The following is a 9,203-nucleotide window of genomic DNA, read 5'->3' as shown; positions in this document are numbered from 1 at the left end:
CCATCAAGTTTCTTACTCGCCTTCGCCCGTTACAGCTCGTTCCTGACCTAGACCTTGCTAGCATCCCTAGTGTTAAGATAAGGTATTGTCTGTCTCTCTTCATTGGTTCAGACTTTTGGTGTTACTAGTTGGACAATGAGTTCAATACTCGGGCCACGCTATCATTCGCGTGGGCGCCACCGGCGACGGCCTCGGTGCTACTCGTCATCGCATGCTTCCTTATCCACCGAATCGACTGGCCAAATTCAAAATTCAGGCGACTGTCGTCCAGGAAAACTTTGAGTTGGCATGTTAAACATTAACCATGGGCTATTCGGAAGTTGCATGCAATCAAATTTTGTGTAAGTCAATTTATGTGAAGAAGAAAGGAGAGGAGGTGTAGAGCAACAAGACCGGGATGGTGTCGACGCAGAAGAGAGCAGAGAAGCGATGCCAAGGCAGGAATGACGCAGTTGGTCGCAGCGTCCCCGGCAAGGCCTCATTAGGGCTCGGCAGGAGATGGGGACATAGTGGCATCGCTCGTGTACCAGAGAAAGAGGGTTCACATGTTTAAGGGAGGGATGGGGTGGTTTTCATTTTACGCAGCTTGGCATAGACCGTGCCAAACTTAAGATTGGGAGAGCTTGTCGGAGACAGGGAACAATGTGGCTCGCCGCGGCATGGAGGAGAGGCAGGGGTGGAGAAAGAGATGGTCTCGCTGTAGGAGAAAAATGGAGGTGAGCTGTGGATTGAAATTCAATTGTTTTGGGCGACTTACAAAGAGAGAATCCTTAAACATTATACATACACATGAAAATTATCATTGAGAAGGAATTTGGACCTGGTGTCCTCTGCACCATAGAAGATGTACCTTGAAATTCAATTATTTTTGGGCGACTTACAAAGAGGCAATCCTTAAGCAATATACATACACATGGAATTTATCAATGAGAAGGAATTTGGACCTGGTGTCCTCTGCACCATGGAAGATGTACTCCCTCCGTTCCTAAATATAAGTCTTTTTAAAGATTCCTCCATGGACTACATACGAAGCAAAATGAGTAAATCTACACTTTAAAATATGTCTATATACATCCGTATGTAGTTTGTAGTGAAATCTCTAAAAAGTACTTGGTACTCCCCTGTCCACCCTTATGCATGCATGCACTGACTCGGCAACACTCATACATTCAATGTTACGAAATTTCATGCTTAACAAAAACTAGTCTTAAAGCACGTACGTACTGTATATGTGCTACACATGATCACCTCAGAAACACCATGTCCTTTTTCGGCCACGTGACATATTTTTTTATCATGGGTTCACTCATGCATGCATGCATGACCGTGTCAAGCCGGCCCCTCCATCTCGTTCCGCTGATCATCTGGATCGGGAGAAACTTAATCGTACGTAGCTTTGGACCGGGGAACAAGGAAAGGGGTGTGTGTAAGGTACCCGGACGGGGGCCAACGATATCGACCGTGCCTGCCCATTTTTGGCTACGAGCGCGCGCCTACATGCATGGCTGAATATATCTCCCATGTCCTGCCCGTCGCCAGCTGAATGTTCCTTTCAGCCCTATCTAGCATGACCTTTAATTTGGTTGTTGCTACGTCCTGTCGCGTCGTTTCATCCGTGCTAGCTAGCTGCATGCGGACTATTCTTTCCCTGTCACCGCCGTATGGAACCAGCAAACCAAACTAATACGGTGCACAATGTTTTTTGCCCTCGGCCGATTAATTCAACAAAATACATGTGCCCCAGTGAGGGATAAATTTAAAATCTCAGTGAGAAATAAATTTTATCTCTTATTATGGAAAAAAGAAATGATGCATGGTCGCCAGTGAGAAATAAATTTAAATTTAATCTCTCATTTGGGTCTATATGCACATATATTATATGTCCTACAGTTCACAAATAAGCCCTAAAAAAACAAATAAGCAAGTGATCTTTTCGACACTGAGACGTACTCTACTATGAGATCTACTTTTTTTTGCGTGAAACTTACGATCGATTTATCTTCAATCAAGACAGTACAACAAACACTAGAAATAAAAAAAATTACATCCAGATTTGAAGCAAGGACTACAAGCATTGTAGCGAGCCGAAGACGTGCCGCCGTCATCATCCTCGGACAAAACTTATTGTAGTAGACAGTCGAAAAATCATCGTGGTAAGACCGCATAGGGCCAGCGCACCAGAACACAGCAGCCGCTGCCGATGAAGAGTAGCCTAGATCGATAGGGTCCATCCTCCATATACCCACCGACGACTAGCAAACATATACCTAGCAATGGTTTGGAAATTTGCAGTCTAAATACTGGCTTGAAAATATATATTTACAGTAAAGTTTTGTCTCGCGCTAGAAGCTTCGCGGACTCTGGGGGTACGAGAAAACTACTTGAAAACTTCAATACAGGCATTGGTACTTTTCTAGTGATAAATCCAACTACTGTGCTGAAACTCCTGCAACTCTTGTGAACTACTAGAACCTAGTAGTAAACCATAAAGAACTCGGCCAATTTTCCTAATTTAAATTTTGCTACACATTCCACGTCAGTGCCGTAGCTAGGCTTCACTTTTTTGGCGGGGGGCTCCGCTTGTTTAAAATCCCTATCATTTTTTATTCCATGATGATCCCGCCAAGGAAAAGAAATTACTAGTGTTTCACACTATTTCAGACCCTGAAAGCTACACATGTATATCCCTTCCTTATCTCCCCGCCATAACGACAATATCAATCATATGATCACCCCTGATTATTATTATGTGTGAGATCGATATACACCAAACCAACATGATTAGCTGCCGGGGCATTGTATTGAGAGTACACAATTAATGTGCATGTATTTATGTCCACTGCTTATGAACTCCAAAAACCAACCAAGAGACTCGATAGGGCTGACCTCGAACACGCATATGCATACAGCCAGGAATAATTAAGAAAACCGGGAATTAGGTCGAGCAGCAAGTGTATGTTGCATCTGAACTTTCTCTCAAGACCGTGTCTTCAATTTGAGCTTTGACTTAGGGGTGGACCGTATATACAATTAGCACACTGATTAGGTTAGTAATCGTTGCTGATACATGCATTAAGGAATATATATATCGGCCACATGATCCATTATGACTATATCTGGTGTAGTTGTTGCTTGATTACATGCGGGATTAGGTGGATTACGATTTAGTGGCGTATATAATCCTTTGTAGTAGTATTAATTTTGTGCGATTTTTGCAGAAATCTATGTATGCCACGTACAGCTGATAATTCAGTACATTTACCTAGAAAACTGAACCAATTTGCCTGAAAGTACCCATAGTGGGAGTAACATAGGTAATAACATCACACATACCTAAATAAAATAGATGATGTGGCAAGCAATAAATGAAAAAAAAGAGGAAAGTGGTAACCTAGCTAGTTTTTTTTACTCATACTACTAGTAACTAGCTATGTTACCACACATATGTTACTCCCCACTATAGATATAGTAATATAGACTAGTAACATTGGCATATTACTAATCTATGTTACTATCCATTATAGCTAGTCCGACACTTTCTGATGCATGGATATGATTGGATTAGCTATATGCACGTAGAGTAGTAAATTAAAATATGCAGTACGTACGTAATACTTGAAACAAAATACTTTAGACGCATGAGGTTTATAAGCATATCCTGGAACACTAGAATAAATTGGCTAGTTCAATTTGTATGCATATATAAAGGCATCTTCAAGGGAGATCCGCAAAACACCAGTATATGTCCGATCAAACACAGTTGTTCACTTTTACAATTCAATGGAACCTGTATCAGTCCGTGAAACAGTTTGAACATCCAAATTTCGGTATTTTGAAGACAAATATGGGGGAGTTTTGCCGGAGTCCAGACATGCACTTGACCAATCACATGCAATTCTCTCTCTCCTCCCAACCGCACATGCATGGCCCCCCTCTTCTCTCTCTCCTCTCAACCGGACAATAAACGACAAATATCCTACCACATGCAAGGTTCCCACATACTTTTTCTCCTTCCAACCGGATACTTTTTAATTAGCGTTGGATGACTCCCTCCCGTATCATGTCCGCGGACCACGTCTGGACATAAAAACGGATGTTTACCGGAGGAATTTGCGGGTTGGCGTTGGAGATGCCCTAACGAACTTGCTAACTAATTGATGTGGCATAGAATTATAGGCATGCATTAGCACGTGGACTTGCAAAAAAATGGCCGTGCCCGTAAGCGTTCCCCACAGAGATAGCCCTAGCTAGGAAATCTCAGAAAATGTATTAATTTAATTAAGAATAGGTCATTTTCTCCAATCAATTAAACTGTAATTATTTGATCAACAAAATAAGATTCTTGCTATAAAAACATCATCTTCGTCATCGACATCCTCCTCGACGATTGCCTCTATCATATCTCCACTTTTTTTCTTGGCGCATTGCTGCATCCCCGGCTCCTAGATGCTTCTTTCTAGTTGCGAGTTCACATGCGGCTACCTCTATACAGGCAACACCAACCACGACGTCCACGGGCCCGGCTACCTCGACCGTGGCTCCACCGCCCTACGCTCTCAACTACCTTAACATTGGCACAAAGGACTACTACTTTGCTTGAGCACCTTGTAGGCTTCCTTTACAATCAAGGTGTTTGTGGTGCGACACCGTCGACGATGCTCCTGCGACAACTGTGAGGGATGTCAGTCTGCTGTCGGTTTCTTCCTTCATTTCCTCAAGGCAGAATAATACACACCTCACATTACGCCAATTCTTTCCTCTTCCATCCTCTTACAACCAAGTGGTCTTTGCGAAGTGTAACACTCGGCAAAGGCTTTGCCGAGTATTTTTCAGCCTTCGCCGAGTACTTCCAGTATTCGACATACAAGGTTAGTTTGGATTTTAGCCTTTTTTTTATTCAAAACGGTTACATAAGTTCAAACAAACAAAGCCAAATTATTACATTTCGATGGCAGTGGCAACCGCTATGTGGGCGGAGGGACAGAGACCAGCTAGGCGGCATGATGCATGGTCTCCAGGTGATTTGCCGTCAGCCTGCTACGTCTCCTAGCAGTTGATTCCTCGGCTCTGGGGAGGAGTCATGTGTCACTTTTGGGTATGGCTTGTACTGTCGTCCCAACAAATCTTTTATTTAATATCCTCGTACTCGAATAACTCGTTCCAACATGGTTGGTGCTTTATTTATAAAACAGGGTGAAGACCTATTTTGTATAGTTAACTTAGTTGTAATACCACCGCAAATGCTAAACAAAGGATGAGCTTCATGGACCTTTTGTTATTTATTTTTTTGAAAATCATATTTTAAGTTTTCAAAAAAAAACCACACACGTTCGTACGGATATATTACACATGTGTAAAATTTGAATGTGATATACATTATGGTGAGAGCTACACTAAAAAGATAAAAATCATGATTTTGAAAATGGTGAGCAGTACATGCACTTTTAGCTTGAGCGGTATATTACACGTGCATTCCCTGTCTTTGACTTGAGCGGTATATATAATGGTCATGGATAGTAACCGTACCATATGTTTCTTTGAGAATGTGAAAGTGTCAGAGTGTAATAGTCCAGCTTTCTTGCATCAGTACGTATCTACAGACACACTACGTACAGTAGTGTTGACAGAAAACAGGAGAGAGTATATGAATACCAGAGTTTTCAGAGTGGAGATCTTGTTGAAATGAATTCAAATTGACGACAAAAATTTCAACGAAAGAACCAACAGCAAAGCAAAGCGTAAACATGACTCTTTGACTGTGACAGTGCACACTTCGACAAGCTAATTGTGGTTTACCATACATATGTAAGCATGTCATTTACAAGCTAATGCTCGAGACATTACCACTAATCTTAGAGAAAATTTCGTGTACATTTCATCGACATGTGCTATATACATAATAATGCTCAAAATGCCTCCGGGTTGTGCATGTATATGCATAATACTCTTCACCAGTCTTCAATCGTCAGGACTGAATAGAGAAGGTCCCTCGAAAAAGATTCAACTGACCCAGAAAATCAGCAAGAGACCGGCCAAGAGCATGGGTTCATTCACAGAAAACTTTGAATTTCTTCTTCAGGACCAATCAGCAACTAGACCGTATAGAATATAAAGGGAACGCGGAAGACAGAACGTAAGCAAGACCAAATCAGAGACAGATAATTGGTAGTAGCTTGGAGCTGACTAATGGACTAAATTAGTACGCTTGTTCATATCTTCGCAGACCTTTCCTGGCTCGTCATGTACGTACTCTAATCACGTAATTAGTCAACTAGTAGCCCACTAATTTGAATAATTGATCGTAGTACTAATCAGTGAATATACAAATAAGCAAGTAGGTATGTATGCAGTTTTCTAGCAAGAAAAAGGTTAGCTCTTGCAGTAGTCCTGAGTACATGGGTGTTGAGGAGGTCAAGCCATCCGCGTACGGTCGTAATTAAGCTAGTCTTGACCAAAGATTATATTCTCTAGCCGGGTACAAGTCCAGTGTCCAACTGTCCATTCGTCGTCTCGCAGCTCTTGCAGAGTTTAATGGAACTAGATGACCTGTCGCGCCATTTGGCGCGCAAGACAAACTTGAACCAAGAACTAAAAGAGTTCCCTTTGCTTTTTTTAGCATACGGTTTTGATGTATACTTTTTTATCAAGTGCTATGAATCAATATAGAAATATTTTCGATTGTTTGTTGTGTAGGAAAGGCGAAAGCCCAATTTAAACTATGAACTGAAAGCAATTATTTTGATAAACTTAGGAGTGCATGTTGGTTTTTATCATATAATGGCCTTCCTTTCGAGTGTACATGATATTGAAAGAACACAAAGGTTTGATATCATAGATAGCCAAATATGCGATTCAAATAGTTTATGACACAAGTGATACATTGCAGTTAAGTTAGTACTACATGGTAAGATTGGATGAAATGTTTGGTTTTGTTGGCAATTGATACATTGTTCTTCCACAAGGAGAGATTGTGTCCATCTCTATCACTGGATTGGTAGGTCTCATGGTCTTTGATGGTTAAATGGAGCCTATTGACAACTTCTGCAAGCATGTATTCTTGAAACGCCCACGATGCGGCTATATCTCCCACGTGTCGAGGCACGACTTAGAGGCATAACCGCATTGTGGTTTTCTCGCAAGAAGGGTCATCTTCACACAATCCCATGTAATGAACAAGAATGGGATAAAGAGTTGGCTTACAATTGCCACTTCACACAATACATAAACACTGGTAGAAAAAAGGCCTTTAGTCCCGGTTCGCAAAGGCCTTTAGTCCCGGCTGTGCAACCGGGACTAAATATGCGCGACTAAAGACCCCCCCCCCCCCTTTAGTCGCGCTTCTTACGAACCGCGACTAAAGGCTTTAGTCCCGGTTCTCGTGGCTAACCGGGACTAAAGGCCTCCTCCGCAGGTTTAAACCTGGTTTTTTTGCGATTTTTTTTCAAATTTTTGAATTATTTTAACCTCTAATCTCTAATCACCACCCCTCATCACTGCTCAATTTATCCTCTAATCTCTAATCACCCCTCATCATTCCAAATCATCTAACTTCCCGGACGGTCACCCATCCTCTCACTACTCCAGCCTGAGCACGCTTAACTTCCGGGTTCTATTCTCCCTCGTTTCCAAGTCTGCACTTGTTGTTTTCCTGACAATAGTAGGATGTCAATTCTATTAACCCTCAGGAATTTAGCTTGAGCATGAAGTGACACATTTCACTGTTTGAGTTTGAAACTATTGTTTTAAAAAACAATAATTATTTAGTAACACTAATATTTCTGGAATAATTAGTTTGACCATTGTTTGACCACAGTTTGACCAGATTTGACCAAAATTTAAAAAAAACTGAAATAATTATTTAGTAACACTAATATTCTAGAATAATTAGTTTGAACATTGTTTGACCACAATTTAAATTTTTTTGAATTTTTTTGCCTCTCCAGATCTTAAAAGCCCCGTATCTTTTTTTCTGTTAGGTTTTTGAGGATTTTGAGAATGTTTAACGGGGTTCATATAAAAAACTTTTTCATCCGAGTTCGTATGCAAAAGTTATGCCCATTTTAAGAAATTCCAAAGAGATTTTGCAAATAAAGTCGAAATTCATATTTGTTAATTTTCCCAACAACTAGACCACATATCACATGAGAAACTTATTTTATTTTATTTTATTGACATTTCCATCATTTTCTTTTGGTTTTTCTAAAACTGAAAAGGTGGTCCACAGGGGGGGGAGAGTTTGATGGGCCCTTTAGTACCGGTTGGTCTGGCCAACCGCGACTAAAGGACTAACCTTTAGTCCCGGTTGGTCTGGCCAACCGCGACTAAAGGCCTTCGGGCCAGCCTGAGGACCTTTAGTCCCGGTTGGCCAGGCCAACCGGGACTAAAGCCCCTCCCGTCCGCCAGCTGTCGACCGAGCGCGCTGGGCCCAGATAGTTGGTCGCGGGTCTCCTCCCGAACCGCGACTAAAGACCCCTTTGGTCGCGGTTCGATTATTTTGGGGACTAATGAGGGCGTATGGAAGCCTCTTTTTCTACTAGTAAAATGAATCATACATCAATCAGAGTACACACATAGGTCCGACTACGGAACCAAATAAAAGAAGACAACCCCAAATGTTAGATCCCTGATCGTCCCAACTGGGCACCACTACTGATCAACATGAAAAGAAACATAGTAACGACCAAGTTCTTCATCGAGCTCTCACTTGAACTGGGTGGCATCGCCTGCACTGGTATCGTCGGCACCTGCAACTGTTTGGAAGTATCTGTGAGTCACGAGGACTCAGCAATCTCACACCCGCGAGATCAAGACTATTTAAGCTTATAGGAAGGAAAGGGTAGTGAGGTGGAGCTGCAACAAGCACTAAGCATATATGGTGGCTAACATACGCAAATAAGAGCGAGAAGAGAAGCAACGGAACGGTCGTCAACTAGTAATGATCAAGAAGTGGTCCTGAACTCCTACTTACGTCAAACATAACCCAAAACCGTGTTCTCTTCCCGGACTCCGCTGAAAAGAGACCATCACGGCTACACACGCGGTTGATGTATTTTAATTAAGTTGAGTGTCAAGTTCTCTACAACCGGACATTAACAAATTCCCATCTGCCACATAACCGCGGGCACGGCTTTCGAAAGATAATACCCTGCAGGGGTGTCCCAACTTAGCCCATTATAAGCTCTCACGGTCAACGAAGGATAAAC

The sequence above is a fragment of the Triticum aestivum genome, chromosome 4D (genome assembly GCF_018294505.1).
Source record: "Triticum aestivum cultivar Chinese Spring chromosome 4D, IWGSC CS RefSeq v2.1, whole genome shotgun sequence".
Taxonomy (NCBI): Eukaryota; Viridiplantae; Streptophyta; class Magnoliopsida; order Poales; family Poaceae; genus Triticum; species Triticum aestivum.
Note: the sequence above shows the minus strand (reverse complement) of the source record.